At 38.1% G+C, this 26,210-nt stretch overlaps 1 long non-coding RNA gene across 1 annotated transcript in view; it reads left to right on the top strand.

Moving 5' to 3' along the window:
• Positions 1 to 791: 791 nt before the first annotated feature.
• LOC139076349 (uncharacterized) overlaps positions 792 to 26,210 on the top strand; it is a 39,210-nt gene continuing 13,791 nt past the window's right edge. Inside the window, exons 1-2 of the long non-coding RNA XR_011527876.1 lie at positions 792 to 939; positions 22,095 to 22,218. This is a non-coding gene — a long non-coding RNA (uncharacterized lncRNA). The remainder of the gene's footprint in view (positions 940 to 22,094; positions 22,219 to 26,210) is intronic.

The raw sequence follows: 26,210 nt of genomic DNA, 5'->3' as shown, positions 1-26,210 counted from the left end.
TGAAAGGAGTCAGCTCAAGTTAGAATGGGAGAAGAAGAATTGGAGAGAGTGAACGGGCACGGTGCCTTTGAGGTATATTGCTGAAAAAGGAAGTGAAAACGGACAAGACCTAGAGAGGGAGGTGGACCAAGAGGGGCTGTGATTTTTCTAAGATGAGAAAACTAGCAGCGTTTTTGTGTGCAGAGAACAAAGATGCAGTAACGAGGGAAAACTGGTGATGCAAGAGAGGGGTTATTGTAGAGGCAGGAGGCAGTGAGATTCCCTGTGCACCTGGACCGCTTTCCCTCCTGTCAAAGCATAACTTTCAGCCAAACATTTAGGCAGGACTTTTAAAAGGAAGGCAAACAGATAGTCAAAGGTAAATTCAGCATTTTGGCAAGTGTGCATTTCATTTCTGCTCTGTTTGGCTTTCTCATCATTAAATTAAGTACTGTTCATATATAAGTGAAGTTATACTGATAATAAGAATGTCCTTATACAGAATTTTAGACAATGAGACTTCAGTGAAGTCAATGGTATCTTCACGAAATATTTGCAGTTTTTAATCAGAACAACCTGAAATTTCCACTCTTCAGTGTATGGTAAATAACCTGTCACATTATTATAATTAGACCCATATCATTGAAACAATAGCAGCTTCCTTTCTGCAGCACTTCTGCTAAGGGAGCTTTGGTTTTCTTGAGGAAAGTCTCAGAGAAAACCCAAGTGGGAAAAGTGTGACCCTATGACCAGAAAATACAACCTTTCCTGTTTGGGTTTTTCTCTTTATAGTACCTCAGTTCTAAGTTCCCAGGCATAAATAGGAGTAGAAACTGATCTAAGTCCAATCCACTTTTCACAAAAATATGTATTCCGCAGGGTGAAAAATTTAGATAAGATGAATAAGAAACAAGATTTTCAGGACATCAGAGATGTGGTCAGAAAGAGGGAGCACCCTTGGTGAGTATAAAACCTTAATCAAGACAGATGTGATTGATTCCTGTTAATGTAAAACTGGAGACTTTTAGATCTAGAAAACTATATTAAAGATCATCTATTCCAACCACTTTATTTTACAGATAAATAACTCAGTGATCAAGTGGTTAGATAACTTATATAAAGAGGCAGAGGTGATTAGTGGCTGTGTTGGGCGAATTTTTAAAGTAATAAAAAGAAAACTAAAATAATAATAATAGTAATAATAATAATGGTAATGTTTATTGAGTGCTTCCGTATGCCAGGCACTGAGCTGACCACTGTACACCCATCAGCTCGTTTAAAATTTACAGCAACTATATGAGATGGAAAGTAGATTTCTTAACCAACAGCTACTTAATTGACTTACCAATTTCACCACTTAATCTCCATTTTCTTCTCCGTAAAACACTGACTGATGCTGGTACCAGGTTGAATGCTTGAGGATGATAAATTTCTTTTAAAAGTTTCTTTCCATTTATCTAATCTGCAATCTGTAGACACAGACACAGTCTATATTGATATCAGTATCACCTGGGAGCTTGTAAAAAATGCAAATATTGGGGCCGGCCCCGTGGCTGAGTGGTTAAGTTGGTGCACTCTGCTTCTGTGGCCCAGGGTGTCGCCGGTTCAGATCCTGGGCGTGGACATGGCACTGCTCCTTAGGCCACGCTGGGGCGGCATCCCACATGCTATAACTAGAAGGACCTGCAACTAAAATATACAACTATATACCGGAGTGATTTGGGGAGAAAAAGCAGGAAAAAAAAAAAAGAGAAGATTGGCAACAGTTGTTAGCTCAGGTGCCAATCTTTAAAAAAACATGCACATTATCAAACTGCCCCCAGACTAGAAGCCCTACTCATTATCTTCTCTCCCTTAACCCACATCCATGGTCCCATGGAGAGTTTGCATGCCCTGTTGCCTGAGGAAAAAAGAATTTGATCCTGGTTTACAGATATTTCTGCCGAAAATGCTCGTACCAGGCATTGAGGGGTGGCCTGAATGACAGTGGAAGAGGGAAATCTCCCCACTAGACAAAACTTCAAACAGTACATCTCATGATAAACTTTGCCTGGGGAAAAAAAATACCTTGTTTGAGGAAATTGCCCTCAGGTCTTTAATTTTAATCATTATACCACTGGAAACATCAGACACAAATAGCAGTTTTACATTAGTAGGTATTCTACTGAGTTCAATTAAACAATTGAATCAATAGCTCAAAAGTACAGTCCACTTTGAGAACTAATATCATAGCAAATGGTGCATATTCTTTAAGTGAACACCATCTGTATTAATCAGCGATACAGCAATAACGCTGTCTAGCAAACCATCCAAACTCGGTGGTGTAGAGTAATAAATATTTCTGGCTTACACATCTAAAGGTCAGTTGAGGTTTGGCTGATCTGGCCTGGGTTTGGGGAGGCTTGGCACCAGGTGTCTCTCATCCTTCTTGGACTAGTGGCTACTCAAGACATGCTCTTCTCATGGTGAAAGGCAGGAGTTTAAGAAAGCAAGCCTGACCGTGCAAGCCTCTGCTCACGTCATGTCCACTAACATCCTGTTAGCCAAAGCTAGGTATGTGGCCAAGCCTAAATTCCAGAGGTGAGGAATACTCTTCTCATTGAAGAGCGGGATGAGGGTGAATATTTGATAAACAATGATCTAATCTACCATGCCATCTGAATTTAAAACTAATATTTTCTTCTTTACAAAAATATGATTCATATGTTGTTATGAAAGCATGCAACAGTGCGAATAATTGATTCAATGCAATTTAACAAACATTTGTTGAGTGTCTTTTATTTGTTGGGCATGTGTTAGGTGTTCAAGATATAGAGATGGGTGAGACACTGTCACTGCCCTCAAGAAGCTCAGAGACAGAAGTGTAAATAAATTAAAATTTAATGTGACCAATGCCACAAAAGCATTTACAACTCTCTAAGGTTGGTGTTATTATTCCCATTTTATAAATCAGAAACTGAGAGTCAAGAAGGATTAAACGATTTGCCCAATGTTATACAACAGATAAAACTGAAATCTCATCTCTTTTGGGGGCAGGGGATTAAACCCTAAACTTCCTGTCCTTCTACACAACCTTTCTCGGAAAGTGAGCCCAGAAGTGATCCAGTCCAATACCTCACTTCATGCTGGAATCCTTGTATCCTTAAGGCAGCAAAAAGCCAACATCTTGGTGAACTGAGCCCCGTGATAATGGATGTAGAACAGATTACATATGCTTTCCTCTGCTTTATAATTCTTCTGTTTTTACTAATTGACTTAGATTGCCCATCAAACTAACCTTTACAATATTAAGTAGTAAGTCAGATTTGCACACCTGTCCTGGGCTATTAGAAATCTCAGATGCTGGAGGATACTTTGGTCAGTTTTAAATCTGAGTCACAGGCCATAGCCTTTTACTGGATTGAATTTTTGTTAATATAAACTATTTTGATGATAAAGGGAAAAACTGAATGGACCATTGGGTCCTCTGCTCCTGAGAAATAAAAAGGATTGTGGGCAGTAATATGGTATCCTGAGGGCTGGAGTTTATGTATAATTATGACTTTCAGCCCTGTTAGCCACTATGAAGCTGCTACTATAAAGTTCTATACCAATATTTTATTAGTGTGTCATAACAGTTCCAATATGAAATGGCTCTTCATATTTGTTCAGAAGAATATCCATGAGCTAATGTTTGCAGAACATTCACCATAATCCTTTAAAGACAAATTAGAGGTACCATATTATTGTTCCCATATTAAGAAAGAGAAGCTAGAGAGACAAATAAAAAATATACACTTCATTTCGATAAAGTAAAAAGTCACTGGAAAAGCCCAAGATAAGACAGGAGTCTAGTGACTATTAGCCTGGATAGTAGACATTTGCTTCTTGAAATAAAACTTTTGGGGAATGTTAAGGGTACAAAAACAAACCCAACCACTGAGGCTTAATTTACTGTGGCACGTCAGAGAAAAATTTAATGAGCATATTTAATGCTTGGGCAAGAACCAGGATAATTATGAATATTAGAAAGGATCAGGAAGCTTGGTGACTCAAAACAATTTTTTTGTGCTGTCGTTTTATACTGGAAAATATATGTGTTCTGTTCATTTCTTGCAGTTAGTTTCATATTGGTTATTGGGGACCTAGATTTTGGTCCACTTTAGCTATGGTTAGGGCAATACTGAATGCCAACATTTTGTTATTTCTATTTTCCCTCTTCTTTCCCAATTCCCAAGCATGTCAGCAGTAGAGGGACCCCTTCTATGGATGCTCAGTGTTGGAAGTCTGTCTCAGTATTGAGATTTCATACACAAATAGAGGCCCAGTCAAAGCAGCAGACGTTGCTCCCCTTTCTTGGTGACTGAGCGTTGGAGCTGAGCTGGGCCTGATCTTTATGTAGCCTTCACTATTGAATCTGTTAGAAAATACTTTCAATAGACCTCTCATGGAATCTGGCAACTAATGACAAGGAAAAAATATATATATCACTCCCCTTCAGGTCTAGATACTCAGAGAATATTTTATTTGCAGTGGCAAATATCCTTAGAGAGTTTTAGGAGCTATTCCCACTTGTGTGTGCTTGATAAAGAAACAGGGTCTCTTGTCTATGAACACATGTGAGCAGGCCACTGGCATAAAGAACTGCTTCTATTAGGAACCAATATATTTTTCTTTTTAGTCTTATTTTTAGAGATATAAGTAGATGGAAAAACTTATTGGCCCTCATCCTTTGGATCAGAAGATAAATATTCTCTCATCGTGGAATAAATTTCTTAGGAAAGGGTAAATTAAAGAGTTAGAACAATTTGAGATGAGAACGCTCAGCTTATCTCTATGCCAATAATGGATATTACCTCGTGGTTATGTTTGAAATTACCCGAAGCCTGCTTGTAAGGGCTGAAATTTATCAATTCAAGCTCTTCCATGACACCAATTTGATATTTCTCCATCTGAATTTCACACATTTTCTTCTAGCTAGAAGGTAATTTGTCCATATCGTTATAAAAAATGTTGAAATGGCAAAAGTTTCCAAGATCATTTCTATTTTTTTCTTCCTTTTGATAAAAACTAAACTCCTTCAGTAGTCAGTTGCCCAATTAAATGTTTATATCCTTAATTATTCCCATGTGTTGCAGGATTATAGTCATAAAAAAATTAAGTCCTACAGAAAACAATGCAACTTGCACTATCATCTTTTGGAAATTAGATCCTTTCTTCTTTAAAAGTCCTGCCATTTTTCTCTCCCGTAGGGATGGGATTACTTGTGTACCTTTTTTGTTTTAAGGCAGACTATTCAATTTCTTTCAGGCCATTGATTGAATCATTACATCCTCTATAAGTATGACGCAGTTAAACATTATTATGACTGTAAAAAAAAATCTCTTTCTTCCCTTTATTTTGGGGAATTGGATTGGTATGCTGTGCCTTTCTTTCCTGTGAGGGAGCCTTATGGTTCTTATGGTGAAGGTTCCTAATTTATTTGGATGTCTTTAGATATAATTTAATTGTTTAATGGTGGTTGGACTTTCTTTTCTTTGGATTAACATCTATTCTGTGCCTTTCCCTTTCTGTATTTTTTTCTATTCGTGATTCAGATGGTATTACTCTTCTATCTTTAGGAGAATTCAAACATTTTTCAGGCGTGATTCAAGGTTTTTTTGTTCTGTAAGAGAGAAAGCAGAAATGATTGATAAAGAAGTATCTACAGATGAAAACTAGAAGCTGAGATGGATGATCTGAGTTTTTGAAGTGCCTTTAGAATGCCAGTGTCAGGGCTGGAACCCAACTTCTTCCCTTCTGATTTCAATCCTAGATTCGTTTATTGGCTTTGTTGTCTCTCTCCACTAACCAGTCTCTGAAGGAGAATAGTAGCTGAGAAACAAAAGGAACTAGTTTAAATCTTCCAGGACAGATTTGGCCCTGGGAACTCTCTTTCCCCTAAGTTGTTGAAAGTCCATTAGCACTCTGAAGGAAATGCATTAGAAGTCTTTATCACTCATCCATTAATTAATTAATTAATATGTATTACTGTCTACTATGCCCAATACTGTGGGTATACAGAGTAAATACAAATAACAGCTTCCATTTATTGAGTAAACTCTTTTCTAGCCTCTTTCTTTTCATAGCCTCTTTCTAATCCTCACAAGCATCTTTTAAGAGAGGAATAGGATTCCCCATTTTACAGATGTGTAAACTGAAACTGAGAGAGATGAAGTGACTTGCCCAAAGTTATGTGACTAGTAAATAGCTGAACTGAGATTTTTAACTAAGGCCCATCTAACTCCAAACTCATTCTCTTTCTGTTATGTCACGTATCCTCATTAACTCCTCCTTCCATGAATAGGACTTGGTCTCTGCCTTTAAAAGATTTACATGTACACAAAAGATCACATATTGGATGAGTCCATTTATATGAAATGTCCAGAATAAACAAATTTCTAGAGACAGAAAGTAAGTAAACTGTTGCCTAGGTCTGGGGGTAAGGGAGTAAGAATGACTGCTAATAGGTACAGGATTTCTTTTTGGGATGATGAAAATGTTCTAAAATTGTTTGTGGTGATGGTTGCACAACTCTGTGACTATACTAAAATCAATCAGTTGCACACTTTAAATGTGTGAATTCTATGATATGTGAATTACATCTCAATAAAGCTGTTTTCCTTTTTAAGGGTTAACAATGTAGTAAAGAAGACAGATCTATAAACAGCTAACAAAATACCAGGCAACGTAAAAACAGATATGAACAGTGCACCCTGGGAACTCAGGCAAAGGTGCAGTTGTTAAGTCCAGGGGACTGGAAGATGACCTTATGAAGTAGATGCATGGGAGCAGAATTTAGAGCAAAACTGGAATGTTGATAGACAGAGGAGAGTGGAGGCTGAGAAGACAGCAAGGGCAAAGTCACAGGGAGATGCAAGGACTAGAGTTTTTCTGAGAGAATGGCAAATCATGGCAAGTGATCCAGGTGGAATTCGGTGAAGGGTGAGTGGGGGACATGGAGGGAAATGAGGTTGGAAAGGGATCCGACTGTATAGAATGCTGTGCTTAGGAATTAGGCTGTGTTCTATATACTATGGGGAAACTTTTTCATAGTGGGAAAAAGTATATTTTATTTTTAAGGTTTTTTTCAGCTTTATTGAGGTATAGTTAACAAATAAAATTGTGTATATAAAGTGCACAACATGATGGTTTGACATATGTATACTTTGTGAAATGATTGCCACAATCAGGTTTGTCAACACATCCATCACCTCATATGCTTATCACTTTTTATCTGTGAATGGTGAGAACCCTTAAGGTCTAGTCTCACCAAATTTCAAGTACACAACACAGTATTATTAACTACAGTCACCATGCTGTACCTTAGATCCCCAGAGCTTATTCATCGGCAACTGAAGGCTTGTGCCCTTTGACCAGCATCTCCCCTTCTCCCCCACCTCCTAACCCCTGGTAACCACCATTCTAGAGAGAATATATTTTAAAAGTGGATCTCAGTTTACATTTTTTACATCAGAAATCTACTTTGAGCAAACCAATGCCATCACCATCCATAAAATTAAATTAATGGTGCAAATTTGAATTTTTCTAATTTTGTTTGAGTATGTATAGTATATAGTTGTAAATTCCTTTTGGAGTTGTATAAGTATTTAAAGTATAAGGAATCTATATCTAGTTATATGCTTTTATTAAAATAAAATAATATAGATTATTTTTTAAAATTTCCCTTTAAAGGGAGTTGATATTTTACTTAAGCAAGAAATAGTCTAGGAGACAGAATAGTAATCAGTGTCTCTTCCAAACTATGTATTTTATTTGATGACTCCAAACTTTCTTTAGAGTAATATTGCTCTAATCATTGCTATGGGTAGCATAGAGAATGACAGCCAAACATCCAGCAACTTTGTCTTCTTGTCCACTCACTTGATCCGACATTTTGACAGACTCATTTGACAGAAATAGACTGACTGACCATTTAACCCTTCTGCCCTCTCCCCACCCAAAAAAGAAAAATAGTTTTATTGTATTTTAACTAACAGGCATTGGGAAGCAGTAATCTTTTTTCTTCCTTTGTTTCAGAGAGACAAGTGACATCTTCTTGAACACAAACTCAGAGTCTATTTTCTGGTGCACAAGATATAGGAACTTTGAAAGTGAAAAAAAAAATATAAGTTTTTTCCTCATCTCCTTCTATATTTCAACTTTACAAAGTGGCATGTCATGATGCCTTTCAAAATGATGCCAGCAGCAGGGTTAGTGCTTTTTGTCAAATGAGACCTTGTTAGAGTTTGAAAAATTCTAGATAACTATATTTTTACAATTATTTAAAACATGAAAGAAAGTTCAAATGTTTTTGTTTCCTATTGTCAATATTTAAATTAAAAAGTCATTACAAATTTAATAAAGAAAGGGATAAAAAGAATGGGAGGGAGAGGTATTTTATAATTACTTCAGTTTTTATAGGAAAAAAATATCAGTACTCATTTCACCTGTTTCACTTCTTTTGTTGGTATTTCTGACTCCTTTTTGGTTACTCTATACCTCCCTCCCCTCACCCCAGTTGTCTGTCTCCCTGTCTCGTCTTTCTTACTCTTCTCTATTTGCTATGTTCTCTTTGATTGCCTCCTCCCCACTCCCTTTTCTCCCTTTCCCCCTTAATGGACCATACTTGGGACTGAGGGGTAATTTATAGAACTAACGTTGTGTATTGAGTATGACTTAATATTACTTATTATTCACTTAGAATGTGATGAATTGAACTTTTTTTGGGGGGGAATATTAGCCCTGAGCTCAATCTGCTGCCAATCCTCCTCTTTTTGCTGAGGAGGCTGGCCCTGAGTGAATATCCATGTCCATCCTCCTCTACTTTATATGTGGGACGCTTGCCACAGCATGGCTTGATAAGCAGTGTGTAGATCTGTACCCGGGATCCGAACTGGTGACCCTGGACTGCTGAAGCAAATCACGTGAACTTAACTGCTACACCACCTCGGCCGGGCCCTGAATTGAACTTTTAATATTTTTCCTTTCTAAGAAAACAAAGCAATTAAGTTACTTTACTTTTATGTATAACCATTTATGAGAACGATGGAATTGAGTATGAAGAGTCATGGAATCAGGTGTGTGCAGGAATAATATCTGCATGCACTCACTGTAATCTTCTTTAAGAGAATTCTTTGAGGTTATCAGTACCTATATCAGGGTCTTTTTGTTTTCTTTGCCCTCTCCTTATACCCTGTTGTGGTCCTGGCATGTAGCGCTCATCTGCAGTTGAGATTACAAGAATTTAATGTGAGTTTTAGTTTTAGTTTTGGGTATATAAACTGATTCATTGTCTCTAGCTCCAATTCTAAAAGCAAGATCAGTGTGCATGACTTGGCCTAATTGCTCCTGTCGTGCATGAAATAATCAGGAATTTATGGCAACGTGTGGGCACCCCTTTCTGGGATTTCAGCAACACTGCTAAGAAGCAGAAGCAGAGATTCCTCAATCTCTCGGAGTAATAATGACCTTCCTTTTCCTTCTAGGACTCACAGTTTGACTCTTCCTTCTCCTTTCGATCATTTGAGACCTCAAATAGTCTTACCAACACATCCGTATTAAAAATCTTGCCCTTTTAGGAAGCGGAATTACTATTTTCACTTATTGAGACTGAAGAACAGGAAGTGAAACCATTCTTGTGGTCACTGAGGAGATCAACCTGGGAGCCAGGAATGGTCCTCAGTAGCACTATAGGACTCTTGACTGCATTATCTAAAGGAGGCAAAAGGAGCATATGTAATTATTACCCTTCTAGTGAATTCTCTGAGTGCAGTTTCCTAATATCTTATGCCCATGCTAGTCACTAGTCACATTTACAACCACAATCACTAGGCTATATCTGAGGCTTTTCTAGGGGCATTTATGCTGGAAGATGAAGCTATATTTTGTTATAAAAATATAATGAAAAGTATAGATAGTAGAATTGATTGGAAATAACTAATAATTCATTAGTGGGTGACTTAAAAGAGATAAAAACATTGTGGGATTGTATACAGCTTTGGAGGAATGTTCTTGAAATCTATTGAGCTGGACATTTTTTGTTAAAAAGAAATTTATTTTGGAAAAGCTTATTGATGACAGTGGAAAAGTCAGAGTCCAGACAATCAGAGAGCATATCAATAGCTTTGTTGGATAAAAGTGAATTTTGGTGATACCCAGCAATGGGCTCACTCTGCTCACCGCAATCTGAGCTAATCAATCACAATGAGTTAGGGATTGACAAAAGAAGCTTTAATTCGATTAGCCAGCATAATCGGGAAGATAGCAGACTAAAGTCTAAAAAAAACCATATTCAAGGATTACAGAATCTTGTTGCCATTATGTAGGGAAAATAGGCAGTAAGGAGGGTGTTTAAAAATATTGGCCTTCAGGCATGACAGACTCCAAGGTCTTTCATTGTTCTTTTCTTCTGTCAGTGATGATGAATATCCTGTAGGTGTGTTTCTCGCCTGTGGTCAGCTTGTTCCTGGAGAGAAACTCTCCATGGGAGACTATTCTATCAAGCTATAGGGGATTACATTTGTAAGCAGAGGCCATAAATCAGGAGAGCATGTGAATTTTTCACATGTGCAGAGCACAAGTAGTCACACAGAGCACAAGTAGTATGTGCAGAGCAGCAAGTAGTCACACAGAGGAGGGGCTGGAGTCATTTAGCATAACAAGATGGCCTCACTTATATTCACTTACATTTGTGTTAAGAACAAAGGATGTCAAGATAGCTCTTTCCCGTGGAGCCATTCCCTACTTTCTGCTACAACATCAGTAAACAGCAGAATTGACAAAAACATACTGGTCACTAACAAGATAGTCAAATTGCTAACAACATCTGGTGAGAAGTATCTCTCAAAAACAAAAAAAAAAACCAATGGTACTGAATTTTGGTTTCTAATTGGTAATTGACACTTTCTGTGCCACATAAAACAACAAACCAGTATTCTAAAAGTAAAAATTGACTTTATTTCTCTTCCATTCTCAGGGCTTAGACTGGAAAATGGGATTGCTATGGGGATACCAATTTTGCGGTTTAGCCAGAATATCCCCACACCACCTCGTTTCAGTAAACTAGGTGGTTTTTGGGGACTCAAATCTAATTAAAAAGGATTATAAAGGAATTTAATCCTTTTAGGAAGAGAATATCAATGACTATCTTTGTTTCAATTTACTTCATTAAGGGTGAAGAGGTAATACGGGACGCATATAGCATTAGGGGTTGAGAGTGAGAGATACTTAGCACATACTCGAAAACGTGTCTAAGTCAGGATTGTAGCTTTCAAGAGTCTATCTAAATTTAAAAGAGTCACAATAATTGAGTGCCTATAAGAACTGGAATTTGAGCTACGCAAGAGCTGTATGCCTAAATGTAGTCTGCAGCTGTAGACCAAAAATGAGCCTAACACTAGTTAAGTAAAAGTTCCACTTCCGGTGGTAAAGCTGAGAATTTTCCAGAATTCACAAAAGCCATAAATCCTCAGATTTAGGAAATGCAATGGGTCCCATGCTTAAAAACATAGTAGACAACATTATAGTGAGGCTATAGAACACCAAAGATAAAAAGAAGATTTTTAAAAGCAACTAGAGAAAAAAAAATTAAAATACATAAATCAATTATAAAATAAGACTCTTAAAAAGCTGTATGTGTTTGGAAATTTAACTACAAATTCAATTTCTTTAAAAGCTATATGGGTAATCTAGGCCTGCTAATTCTTCTTAGGTGAGCTTTGGTTACTTGTGTCTTTCAAGGAATTTGTTCATCTAAGTTGTAGAATTTATCGGCATAAATTTATTCTTAATTTTCTTTTTAATGGTTGTAGGATCTGGAGCAATATACCCTCTCTCATTCTTGATATTGGTAATTTATGTGTTTTATCTGATCAGTCTATCTAAAGTTTATCAATTTTATTGTTTTTTCCCAAAGAACTAGTTTTTTGTTTCATTGACTTTTTTCTATTGTTTTTCTGTTTTCTATTTCATTGATTTCTGTTCTTATCTTTTAAAATTCCTTTTTAATGTTTATTTTGGGCTTAATTTGCTTTTCTTTTTCTGGTTTCTTGTGCAATCTTAAATCATTCAATCTAACACTTTCTACTTTCCTAATAGAGACATATTATTCTGCAAACACTTAGTACAAGTGTGTGATGCCCTGAAGCACTCTTTAGCTAGATCCAACAGATTTTGATATATTGTGTTTTCATTTTCACTCAGCTCAATTTCTAATTTCACTCATGATTTTTCCTTTGATCAATGGGTTATTTAGAAGTGTGTTGTTTTGTTTTCAAATATTTGGAGATTTTCTGAATATATCTTTGTTACTGATTTTTTAATTTAATTCCTTTGTGGTCAGAGAACATACGTTATATTATTTCAGTCCTTTTAAATTTATTAAGACTTGCTTTTTGGTCCAGAATATGGTCTATTTTGGTGTTGTAGGTTGAACTGTGTCCCCAAAAAAGATATGTTCAAGTCGTAACCTCTGGTACCTCTGAATGTGACCTCATTTGGAAATAGGGTCTTTGCAGATCTAATCAAGTTAAAATGAGCTCATACTGGATTGGAGTAGACTCTAATCCCTTGAGTGTGGGAGAATAAATCTCTGTTGCTTTAAGTCACCCAGATTGTGGTATTTTGTTATAGCAGCCTAGGAAACTAATACATCTGGTAAATGTTCCATATGCATTTGTAAAAAAATGTATATTCTGCTGATGTTGGATGGAAACTTCTACACGTGTTAGTTAGATCAGATATATTGATAGTGCTGTTCAGTCCTTTGTACACTTAATGATTTTCTGTCTACTTCTCTGTCAATTATTAAGAGAACACTATTGAAATCTCTGACTCCCACAGTGGATTTGTCTACTTCTTTTTCCAGTATTATCAGTTTTTGTTTCATGTGTTTTGAAGATCTGTTAATAGGTCAAACATATTTAGAATCGTTATGTCCTCTTGATGAATTGCCTTTTTTTTTATCATTATGAAATGACCCTTTTTACCCCCTCCAATATTCTTTCCTTTGAAATCCACTTTGTCTGATATTAATGGAACTACTCTAGATTTATTTTAACTACTGTTAGCACAGACGATCTGTTTTAATCCTTTCACTTTTAACTTATCTGTTTTTCAGATTTAAAATAGGTTTCTTATAGACAGCATGTCGTTTTTTGATATCTTATCCGATCTGACAATCTCTGCTTTTTATTTGGTGTGGTTAGAACAATTACATTTGATATAATAAGTGATATTGTTAAGTTTAAATCTAGGATTTTTCTATTTCTTTTTTATTTGAGATCATAATAAATTCCAATCTTTAGAAAGCTGACAAAAACAGCAAACATCAAGAAATTCAGAAATAAATAATGTTTTTAATTACATAACTGCCTAATATACTTTCACTGCATATCCTTTTAACCTTTGTTTGATTCTTCATGTGACAATTTCTTTTATAATCTTTCTATAGAAATAATAGAAAAGCAATCCCATCTCTCTTCTAGTGTGGTTAATAAAAATTGTTTTTATTACTGATAATTTTTAAGACAGTTTCTTTCAGTTTCACAACTTGTTATAGGAATGATCACATACACTTTAAGGGTTGTTGTCAAATTGGGAAAACCTCAATCAAGTTTCTTTCATATATGGTTTGTAAGATTTGGAGGAATTTTCCATAGACTAGCCTCTGGCTCTAAATATTTCATATCTTATTTCTTTGCTACTTATGCATTTCCAGTGCCAAGTGCAATGTTCATATCAGTACATGTCCTCCGGCCACACATTTGCTCACAATTCTTGTCACAATTGGCATAGTAAGTGGTAGGAACATTCAGGAAACCATTCCTATACTAGGACAGCTAGCAATAACTTAAGTGTACATGGAAGTGACAATGAACCATGTAAATATACCCCACTAAACCAAAACAAAATGAATTCCCAACTCAATATCCCCTTAGAAGACCTCAAAAACCATACAATTACACCAAATGTTTCTAGGAAAGTGTGATAGAGATAAGTTGGAGTAGAAAGAGACAGCAGTCTTAACTGTTGCATTTCAGGTATTTTACTTTTGCAAACCTGACAAAAATGTATGACTTGTGAATACATTATGAAGTTCCCACCAATAGTTTTGGAACAGGCCTGTGCAAGTGAGAGATCTTAAAGGTTAAGCTTTATTAGCTTCATGGTAAATCCACTTCAGAGATGATTTTGTAGGAGGAAATCTGAAATTCTTAGTAAGCCCCAGAGGGAATATTCGGCATAAATTATTGATACTTATCTTTAGAATGCCGGGTAGTTAGAATCAATAGTTGTCAGCTAAGGGCTTAGTGCCAATTCTGGGTCAACAGGAAAGGTCACTGACCTCCTCTGTTATTTAGTGTGTTGCTCTAGACCTTGGTCCCTTCTCACCCTACACATTCTCCCAAAACCTCGTCCTCTCCTATCAACTCAACTGCTATCTAGATGTTAACGATTTCCAAACCAAAATCTCTAGCCCAGTCCCTCTCCTGAGCTTCAGACATGTGTATTCAACTGTTCAATAATATTTATACCTCAAGAATCTCTTGTCTTCCTTTTCAACCTGGCTTTACTGCTTGTGTTGACCAAGGTAGAATCCTCAGAATTACCCGTGGCTCCTCCTTCTCCAACCCCACCTCACCAACTGCTGAGCCCAACGCCAGGCACATAGTAGATGCATACTAGACGTTAGGTATTGTATTATGTTTCAATATTATAATCATATCCATAACTAATCCCAAAGTTCTAATCCTCCACACTCCAATGCCCTTACTCTCATCTAGGCTACCACTATCTCTATGGGAATTATTGCAATACTCTTAATTTATCTCTCTACCTTCCATCTTCTCTGCCTCCCCTCCAATTCATTCTTCACACTGTGACCTAAACGAACATTTTGAAAATGGAACTCTGATCTAGGACACTCTTCTGCTGACCACTCTTCAATGCCTTCTTATTGTCCTGGGGATAAAGTTCAAACTCCTTTAATTTTCTGTCAAAGACCTAGACCAAGCCCAAACCTGCCTCTAGTCTCATTTCACTCCTCTGAAATGAACTCTTGTTCTAGGCGCATTGAGTATCTTTAAGTTTCTCAAATTGCCATATACTCCATTCCCAGATCTTTTCACTCCTAAATTTCTTTTCTATTTTTTATAGCTTTATTTACGTAAAATTATATACAAAACCTGCACATATTTAATGTAACAATTTTATGATTTTGGACGTAGTCATACACATGTGATACCATCACCACAATGAAGGTAATAAACATATCCATCACCTCTAAAAATTTCCTTGTGTCCCTTTGCTTTTTTTGTTGTGGTGATAAGAACACTTAACATTAGATCTATCCTCTTAAAAAAATTTTAAGTGCACAACACTGTATTTTTAACTACAGGTACTATGTTGTACAGCAGATCTCTTAAACTTATTCATTTTGTATAACTGTAACTTTATACTCATTGAACAACAAATCCCCATTTCCCTCTCTTCATCCCCTAGCGACTACCATTCTATTTTCTGTTTCTATAAGTTTGACTATTTTTTGGATACCTCATATATGTGGAATCATGAAGTATTTGTCCTTCTGTGATTGACTTATTTCACTTAGCATAATGGTTTCCAGGTCCATCCATGTTGTTGAAAATGATAGGATTCCTTCTTTTTTAAGGCTGAATAATATTCCATTGTGTTTATGTACCACATTTTCTTTATTCATTAATCTGTTGATGGACATTTGGGTTATTTCTATATCTTGGCTATTGTGAATAATGCTGAAATGAAGATGGGAATGCAAATATCTCTTCAAGATCCTGATTTAAATTATTTTGGATATTTACCTACGAGTCAGATTGCTGGATCTTATGGTAGTTCCATGTTTAATTTTTTGAGGATCTTCTATACTGTTTTTCATAGTGGTTGAACCATTTTACATTCCCACTAACAGTATGTAAGGGTTCCAATTTCTCCACATCCTCACCAACATGTATTATCTTTTGTTTTTTATAATAGCCATTTTAACAGATGTGAGGTGTTATCTCATTTTGATTTTGACTGGCATTTCCCTGATGATTAGTGATGTTGAGTACCTTTTCATATACCTGCTGGCCATTTGTATGTCTTCTCTGGATAGACGTCTATTCAAGTCCTTTGCCCATTTATTAATTGGGTTATTCATTTGTTTTTTTGTTTTGCTATTGAGTTGTAGGAGTCCCTCATATATTTTGGAAATCAGCTCCTTATCAGATATATGTGGTTTGAAAATATTTTCTCCCATTCTGTAGGTTGCCTTCTCACTCTGTTGATTGTTTCTTTTGCTGTGCAGAAGCTTTTTACTTTGATGTAGTCCCACTTATTTATTTTTGCTTTTGTTGCCTATGCTTTTGGTATCATATCCATGAAATCATTGCCAAAGCCAAAGCTGTGAAGATTTCCCCTATTTTTTTTTTTTTTTTTTTTTGGAGTTTTACAGTTTCAAGTCTTACATTAAGTCTTTAATATATTTTGAGTTGGTTTTTGTGTTTGGCATAACATAGGGGTCTTCTTTCATCCTTTTATATGGGGATATCCAGTTTTCCCAGCACCATTTGTTGAAGAGTCTATCCTTTCCCCACTGTGTATTCTTGGTACTTTGTCAAAGATCGATTGACCATATATACATGGGTTTATTTCTGGGTTCTCTATTCTGTTCCTTTGATCTATATGTCTGTCTTGTCAGACCACACTTACACCTTGGAAATAGATTGACCAACATACACTATTTGGAGGGTTCTGGGATAACCAGATGAGCACAGGGCCCTCTCAGAACTCAGGCATGGGCTTCTTTGTTGTAGAAGTATTGATAGGGTCCCTTTCCTGCTTTCTGTTGTCCCCTCTTTTTCTCACCAGTATCCCATACCTGATGGCCAACATCCAACAGAATACTAATAGTAAAGGAACAATGTCTTCTGTATCCTAAGACATCAGTCTTCCTCTATCTTGTGTTACATTCCTTTTTGTGCTTGAATTATTGATCCAATTAGATTGTGAACTGTGCCTCAACTTTTTACGTAAGCTCTGCAGCTTTTTTATCTGTCTTTAATGAGGATTCCCTAGGAGATTGTTAAGCTGAATTGAATTTAGGTGACAGGACAAAACAGACCCAACTAATCCACTCTAATATATTGCATTAACCTACCAGAGGGATGAAAAGAGAAAGGAGAAAATGAACAGGGAACCTCAGCAGACTCTGGCATACATGAAAGCAATTTCTGAAATGTGGCGAATTGGCAGTACTGGCAAGTGGAAAAGGTAGGTATGCCACTTACAGGGTGAGAAGGTGAATAGTACTGCTGAGAATTCGAAGCAACAACATAGGCTGAGCTCCTATGTCCTGACTTAGCCTCAAGTGGTCCTCAATAGAATCTGACAGGCAGACCTCCCCACCTCCCCAGGGATCCAGGAAACATTGCAAACCCAGGGAATTCAGTCTATTGTTAATGTTGGCCAGGAATCACACACAGTATGAGTTAAGAAATACCAGAATTCACAAAGCAAGAATGTTTCCATCTCTCTTGTAGGCATCTAAAAATGGAATTATCTGCCAATGGGAAAGAAAGAAGCAACCAGATTCCTCAAGAGGAGGGAGAAAGACTTTAATTCCTCTTTTTTCCTTACAGATTTTTCTATGGCTTGCAGAACTATGCTTATCAGTCCCTTGGTATCCCACAGTATCTGCTAGGCAGCCGTTGATCTGTAAATCATCCACCTTCTCCCAGATTTACTGCATTTAGAGGGCTCCTAAGGGGCAGCATCCTGCTTGAAGCTGAAAATAATTGCTTGTATTTATAGAGACAGAGAGATGCCTGAGGGAGGGAATAATGGAAATAGAGACTAGCAGGAGTGGGGAGGGGGAGAGTTGGCAGCTTAGGAGCAAATTGACCAGCTTGCAAAGGAACCTTTTCCTCAAAACTCCAGTTGAAAGCACTCACAAGTCTGCACATCCACCCCTGTTGGCTGGTCTTCTGCAGCAGCAGAGAGCAGAGATGATGACAAAGCTATGCGAATCCTGGGTAAAGGAAAGACGTTCCCTGGGCATGCCCCATGGGACCTTCTGCCTTCCAGCTGACAGCATCATCTGTTTCAAAAAAAAAAAAATTTGTGCTTCCAATCAAGACTGAAGCTGAGAAATTTTTCTGACAGGGGTGCAAGTTGTTGCATGCATGGCCTGTTAGATTTGCATTCTTTACTCAATGAGACATAAAGTCCCTACTCTACCAACCAACTGGAATACCTGGAATATTCTCTCTCCCTTTCTCAGTCTTTCACACATCCACTCACCCTCTACATGCACGCTTGCCTACACTCACATCCACCTCATTACTTTAGAGTCAGGTCTTATGTTTTTTATAGTTACAGGTGGAATCAATCTCTTTCTTTCTCTCTCTCCATCTCTCTCTCTTTCTCCAATATTTCCTAGATAAATGACTAACTTTTCCCCAGATTTGGTGGTTTTAAATTCAGGGCCACTCTCATAGGACAAAGACTTTTTACCATAAAGGATATTTGAAAACACTGTGCCACCAATCCTAAAGGAAGTACCGAAAGGTCATTCCAAACAATTTTTTGAGCAGGGATTAATTTCTGAATTAGAGAAATAAGTGATGATTTCCCCAAATGGCTAATTTGAAAGAGACAAGAGACACCTAGAAGTATAAAATTTGGTGTGTCTGATAAAAACAAAGACAGCCTCCTTACTTTATAATTACAGCTTGTGTTAGAGGTTTCTTCCTAATGTGGAGATGTTGCCAAGGCAATAGCTTGGCAATCTTCTACATGGCTGCTTTTCACATTAATCCACACAGGCTTCATGGATGTTAATCTTTGTAACACACCTATGTGGTCCAGGAGGGCAAAATAAAATTTTTAGTCTGTTTTTCATGATAGGGAAAGAACATTAGAAGACAAGCTTTTCTGGTCTCCTTTCCAGGACCATGTCAGTGACTAGACCATGGATTTTGAGAGGCCTTAGGATCTCAGCCCAGGACTGTGGGGAAAAGAAACCTAAAAGGAATGCATGCAGCAAACCAGATTAAGGACATGGCTGGTGGTCAGAGCTGGAAGTTCCGTTACTGAGACAAGGTGGAAGCCAGGAGGCAGAAACCCAAAAGAAACCAGAGCCAAAAGTGACAGTTCGCGAAGCTCAAGGCCAAAGCACAAGACAGGAATCAGAGGAGCAATGAACGCTGAGCAAGAATGTCCAGTGTCAGCATTCAGAAAATGCCCTCATGACAGCTCTTGGAGCAACAGTGCTTCCTTACCCCCGACTTTGGGCAGCTCCTTTGGAAAGCAGCCACCACGGCTGGGCTTTGGGAGTGTGATTAATGTTGGAGTCAGCAGTTTTACACTCTGAGGAGACAGAATAGAGACAAGCTCTTCATACCTAAGATGTTTCTGGAGTCATAAAACTCAAAACAGTGTCATTGAGGCAGGGCCTGGACTAGGGTGGGTGAATGAGGTGCCTAGGATGCCAGACACAAAGAGGCATTTACTCTTAGGGTCATAAAGATGCGGGTCGCTCAGGCTCAGAGAAGGGAAGGGCGCCTCCCCATCCAAGGCCGGGCAGCACCGGATCTGACACCTGATGGTCTCTGTATCCCTTTCACATTAAGCAGTGAATCCGTTCCTAATGAGTCTATGGCACTCATAGTATTTCTTGAAATAAAATACATAGTTAAAATTTAGTTATTCCCTGGCATTTAATAATGTAAGATGGATGAAAATAATCTCTTAAATTAACGCAACAGAAAAATTTCGGTTAACACCATAGTAAGACATTCTTTCTTATCCTTTTGTTGGCCAAAAAGTTGTAAATACCTCCTAAGAGTCTATTTGCTTCAAAAACAACAGCGAGGAAGTTACTAACAGACCTCAGCAAATGCTTGCTGAAGGAATAGATAATGAATTAGAACTGAGGACAGGGAGAATGGGACTCACATGAACTCTATGAAAGTATTCAGTATTCTTTATTTTAGTTTCATCTGCTGGTTAAATAACAAGCTTGTTTTATTTCATACACTATTTCTTTTACACATTTTTACAGAAGGTGTAAGAGGTATCTGTATTAAGTACCCACAAGCTTTCCTCTGATTTATCATTTAAATCACTCTGATCCTAACCGGGTAAGAGGTTAACGAAAGAAAAAGAACAACTGAAATAGTATAAAACTTTATCCAACCATTTAAAAAACGATTTACCGGTTAATTTTGATTTGGGTTGATTGTGAAGAGCTCCTCAAAATCCATATTCTAAATATAAATAGGGGTTTCTTTAATGTTCCATTCAAGAGGTGATTTTCTGTCTTTCTTTTTTCCCACTAGGCTCCACAGATTGGGCTGTACCCTCTCTGCTTCTCAGTCTGTCATCTGTCATCAGGATTTATAGTTGCTGACAACATGCTTCAATAATTCACAAGGAATGGAGACCATTTTGTGTTCCCCCTTTTCTCAGTTGGCTCAGTGATGCAGACAGATTAAAAACATGCTTTTTGTCAGTGAACTAAAGCGAGAGGAATCAGAGACACCCTAGGAGCAGTAATACTGAATACGAAACATTTTCCCACCAATGCACCACTGGATAAAACCAGAAACAGTCCAGGGTCTGTCGTCCATTGAGTTTCGCTTGCCTGGTGACTGTAGCAAAGTTAAGCCTGCTCTCCTGCCATTCTCCCAAAGGTGGAGTTGATTTATACTGGCAGCTAAATGTACTGGTTTTCAAGTTTTAAGGAAGGGAAATCTAAGGACAAAATGAAATTCTATATTCAGGCACTAGCACTTTATAACCTGTGGCATTTGTTTAATAATTATGTTAGTAAAATGTGTAACTATTATGCATTGTTTCCATAGCTCTCTTCAAGAGGAGATGCCTTTTATTTCTACATAGCCTCTGACAGCAGGGCAGGAAAGAGAAGGCCGTGGAGCCATAACTTCCTCAGAGTCCAAGACAAAGAGCCTCCTGAGGCCATGTCGTTGCTTCATGTTTCTTTAATATTAAATATAACAAGTTCTGTGTCAGGCTCAAATCCCCAGTCCGGCCTCACCTCAGAGGCGTCCTGGAGCCTGTCAGGGCTCATGGTGTCCTGACTTTGTTGATTGATTCTGCTCATTGTAATTCAGCAGCCAAGGAATAAGGTGCCTCCTTCCTGCAGCCAGCTCCTCTCCCTGAGCAAACAAGACTGCAGCTCAAAGGCAACATAGACCACAACTTACACAGCCAGTTTCAATACTCGGTTCCTCTCTGAATCCGGTAACTAGACCCACACCAGAAGGTGGACGCATCCTTCTAGATAAGGAATGTATTTATGTAGGTTCGCGCAAAAACCAAAGAAGAAAGAACAGGGTAGACAAGAAAGTCCTATACTGGACCTTGCAACTGAGCCGAGAGCTGTTTCATGGCATCTAGCTGACCACTTCAGCTTGCTCACATATGTGTGCCCTTGCAGACTTTGGCTTGCCTTGACTTTTCAGTTTGATTTTGGCATTAGTGGTTTTCATGGATTTTTCTTCCTTGTTTTTCCACATATCTCATGCCTTTATTAAAGTGTATTTTGGATAGACTGATCTAGCAATTGAGTAAAAATTGTGTTTTTGAAAAATATTATTTGCAATAGAATATTACAGACTTCACTATCCGGAAATCAGCTGACATCTGATGTATTCTTATATATCTATATATAAAAATGTAAATAGATAGTTCTAGACATAAAATATTAACTATATTTTTATGTAGTTTTCTTTAGGCAAGTATATATAAAATTTAACCTCAGTTCCATTTGGCTTTTGGCAATAAGTTGGTATCAGGCTTTTTATCTCATTGTCAAATGCACACAATTAATAAATGAATTGAAAGAATATAATTTTTCCTTTGGTTTCATTTAAAATGTAACTTGAGATTGGAGTAAAACAGAGTCAATATCAACAGAGGCCCAGAACCTTCCATATACTTTAATATGATAAGCCTTCGGTGCCTGGAACCACAGCCCATGAGGTCTACATTGCTCCGGAAATTCCAGTCTTCAAAATCTGATTTTTGTTTTTCTCCTCCATCATGTTTTGAAGCTTGTGTTGGTTCCAATAGAGTTGCCAGTTCACTCCTAAAACTTTGTCCCAGGCTGAAGAAAGAACTTGCTCCAAAATGTGTTCCGTCTGACAACAGCAGTGTCCCAGCCCTTGCCTCAAAAAGGTGAGTGTTAAAATTATCATGGCTCCAGATGCAAGGGATGTGGTCTAGGCTTCACTGCAGGGGCTGCTGGGAGCAACTAGCTCCCCCAGGTATATGCCACATAGACACATCAAAATACTTCAATTTAGTTTATTTTTTCTCATACCATTACCACTACATAGTAATTCCTCCAGTGGCAGGCAAACTTATTCCCAAGATTATTTCCTTTACTTTCTTTCTCTCTCTCTCTTTCCTTCCTTCCTTCCTTCTTTACTTCTTTCCTTCTAATATCTACTACTCTGTGGATGACATCCAAAAAAACAAGTGATCTTGAAGTATTTGGTTGTGACTTCTCTAGACCTTTGTATTCTGGCTTTGAATTCCAAAAAAAATAAATAAGAGAGAGAGAAAGAAAAGAAAAAGAAAAAACACACAAAAGAATCCCCAATTTAACAGTGAGATTGCTCCCTTAAATAACATTTTATATATTATCTTTGCTTATTTTGATAGAAGTTATAAGTTTTAAAAAATTCATTCATTCACAACTCAGCAATTATTTGTTGAGAACCTACCTACTACACACCAGAAAGGTAAGGTATCTGTCCTCACAATGCTTAGTTTTAATTGAGGGAGATATTTAATAAATGAAATAACATTCTTTTTAAATTAAAATAATTTCAGAGAATGAAACATGCTTGTAATGAACTCTGATGACTTTCCCAGATACCTCTTCAGGTCTAATGTTCTTCTGTCCCCCGCCAGTGGTAATGCCATCAACAGACAGCCCTCACTTCTCAGCCTTCTTTGGGAATTACCTTACCTAAAGAGAGTCACCTTGCCCAAGGTCGTGTTCCCTTTATCGGGTAGTCTATATCCAAAAACTAGTCAACATAGAGGTATAAAGGATGGACCCCTTACCTTATCTCAGGGACCCTGAAGATCCATACCAGCTTTCTGTAGGGTCAGCTGAGGCCTTTGTTGAGACTACAACATAGCTCAACTTCTTCCTTTGTCCAATCTTGTTTCCTTCCCTTCCATAGGCAGGGACCCAAAAACACTCCCTTATAAACTTCCTGCTTACTAATCTCTGCCTCAGTCTACTCCTTGGGAGCCCTGACCAACAACAGTTACTACCAGCAGGGGACCAAGAAAACAGACACTGAATTAGAATTGGGGGTCAAGATTTTCTGCTACCTAGCCAGGAATAAAGACACCATCCCTGGTGGCGGAGATGGATGCTGTGCATGGACCCAACAGAAGTCCAACTGGCTAGCGGCAGAGACCAATGCCAAGTCCTCAGTATAGCACCAACCCTTGAGGATACCAACCAAACGCTTGGTGGCAAGTTAACCACATTAGACCTCTTCCATCCTGGAAAGGACAGTGGTTCATTTTGACGGGAATAGAAATATATTCTGAGTTTGAGTTTGCGTTTTCCTCCCATGTGGCTTCAGCCAGCACCACTGTTTGAGGACTTACAGAACATTTAGTCTCTGGGCATAGGATACCTCACACACTGCCTCAGAGTTAGGTACCCACTTTAAATAAAAGGGGATGCAGGAGTGGGTACATGACTGAGACCTACTTGTGCTATCACATACTGTATCACCAGAGGCTGCTGGCTTGGCAGAGTGATGGAGTGGTACTTTCAAATTATAGCTGAGGTAGCAGCTTTGAGATTATACCTTGTCAGGAAGCGGTAGGGGTAATCACCAAGGTTACAGTGTGTACTTGATATCAGTGAATTTTAGATGATGCTGCACCCTCAATAGGTAGAATACATGGGTCCAGGAATCAAGGGATGGAGGCTGGAATGGCTCTGCTTACCATTACTCCCAGTTAGCTGCTTGGAGAATTTGTCTTCCTCTCCTTGCATCTTAGCATTCTGTGGGTTTAGTGGTCCTGGTTCTCAAAAGGGGAATGCATTCACCAGAGGACACAGCAAGAGTCCTATTAAACTATAAGCTACAGCTCACTCCTGAGCATTGTGGGCTCCAACAGGCAAGAAGGTGCTGCCTCTTGGCATCAGGAGAAGATTGGGAGACTGTTATACAAGGGAGGCAAGGAAGAATGTATTTGGTACCCAAGTGATTTTTTAGGTGCCTCTTGGTATTGCTTTGCCCAATTTTGACAGTTTAGAAGCCTTAGTCAGAGAAGGACATGGTGATTAGGAGCTCAGATCCCTCTGGTCTGGTTCATGCTAGCAGGTAAGACACATAGACCCATGGAGGTGCTAGATAAGGTTGAGGAGAATATACAATGGGTGACAGAGGAGGGACACAATGAGTTTCGCTTGAGATCCCAACACTGGCTGCAGTGGCTGGGGCTGTATTTCACGCCACTAAACCTCAGTAAGTTTTACCTGAGAAAGAGATACACCAGCATCCTAACAAAGCTGCTTCCAGACGGTGCACAAAGCAATGGATTCAAAGGGTGGATTTTCATGAACTCTGTGAGGTACTACCCAGATCCTCATTCAGTACAAAAAAATGTGCTCCTCAAGATGCCAGGTGTACTACAAACAGGTAACTTTAGCTGTCAGCTGTCTTTGGAATTGTCTCAACTGAAGAGAGCTGCTGCACCTCTTTGGGCCAGCTGGCCTCCAGGAACTGGTTGGTGGGAGGATATAAAATCTTGTCACCTCTTGCTGAAACTTGGTATATCTCTAAAGGGCCATTGCAGTTTCAGAACTTAACTGTGGGGTTGGCTGAGGCCTTTGCTGAGACTGTAGTTGTAGCCATCTTCTCCCTTTGCCCAATCCTCTTATTTTCCTTCCCTTCCTCAGGTGTTGGTCAAGAGAAACTCTAATAATCTGCCTACATGCAAAACCACTCCTCAGTCTCTGGTTCCCGGGGAGCCCAACCTGAAACAGTACTATGAAAAAAATAAAACAGGGTAAGGAATAAATATCAGATATCAGGAGGGGCTGCTGTAGTTAAGTTGGTCAGGTAAGGCTCCTCTGAGAAGTTGATGTTTAAATGGATGTGTCAATGATGAGAAAGGGCAGAGAAAGCTCTGGAGGTTAGCATTCCAGACAGAGGGAAGTATGAAAACCCTGAGGAGAGAATGAGTTTGACATATTCCAGAAAAAGAAGGAAGGCCGGTGTTAACTCAAGCATGGTAAATGAGAAAGAAGCTGGCAGAAAGAGTGGCCAGATCATGGAGTTTGAACTTTATTCTAAATACAAGAAGAAAGTATTAGAAATAATTAAAAATATTGCTTTGACTTCTGTATAGTGAATGGCTTGCAGGAGTTGAAGAGTAGAATAAGAAAGAATAGTGAGTTATGAGACCATGTAATCACCCAGGAAAGAGATGAGGTGTTTTAGACAAGGGTAGAGGTGACAAAGTATGGTTGTCTTTTGGTATTTATTTTGGAGGTGAATCTAAAAGAAGTTGTGATGGATTACATGCAGGACAATGAAAATTAAAAAATTAAAGATGACTCCTAGGATAGGCCTGAACAATTGGGGCCATGTCACTAATTGAGACGGGAAAGAATAGTAGAGGAGTATGTTCAGAAGAGGGAATCTAAAACAACCTGAGGATGGGGTACAAAGTTCCCAGGGAGGAAGAACAGATTCGAAGGTTAGATTACCTAATTAAGGAGTAAGTTCGACTTGGTCAATGTGTTCAGCCTGTGTCTCAGTTTCTTAGTTTCCTGTTCTTTCCTAGGCAGTTATGATTTGGTAGACCTCAATTTATAATTATCTATAAACTAGTTAAAATTTCTCAGAGATTCTGAATTTTCTGCAACCTCCCAGGTGACGGTATTGCTGTGGTCTGAGGAAATTTTGAGCAGTAAGTTTCCAGTGAAAATAACATTGTTGTGTCAAACAGACCCAGCTTTGATTTATTTCCAGGCCAATTATTCGTTGTGTAATGTTGGGTAAGTTTAAATCTTCTCGGAGCTTTAGTTCCTTGTGAAAATAGGAATAATATACCTACCTCATAAAGTTGCTGGGAGAATTAAATGATGTCATGTCTCTAGAGAATAAAGCAAGTAACCCAGT

Source organism: Equus przewalskii, chromosome 16 (assembly GCF_037783145.1).
Source record: "Equus przewalskii isolate Varuska chromosome 16, EquPr2, whole genome shotgun sequence".
In the NCBI taxonomy this organism is placed as follows: domain Eukaryota; kingdom Metazoa; phylum Chordata; class Mammalia; order Perissodactyla; family Equidae; genus Equus; species Equus przewalskii.
This window is presented reverse-complemented; position numbering and strand designations above follow the sequence as displayed.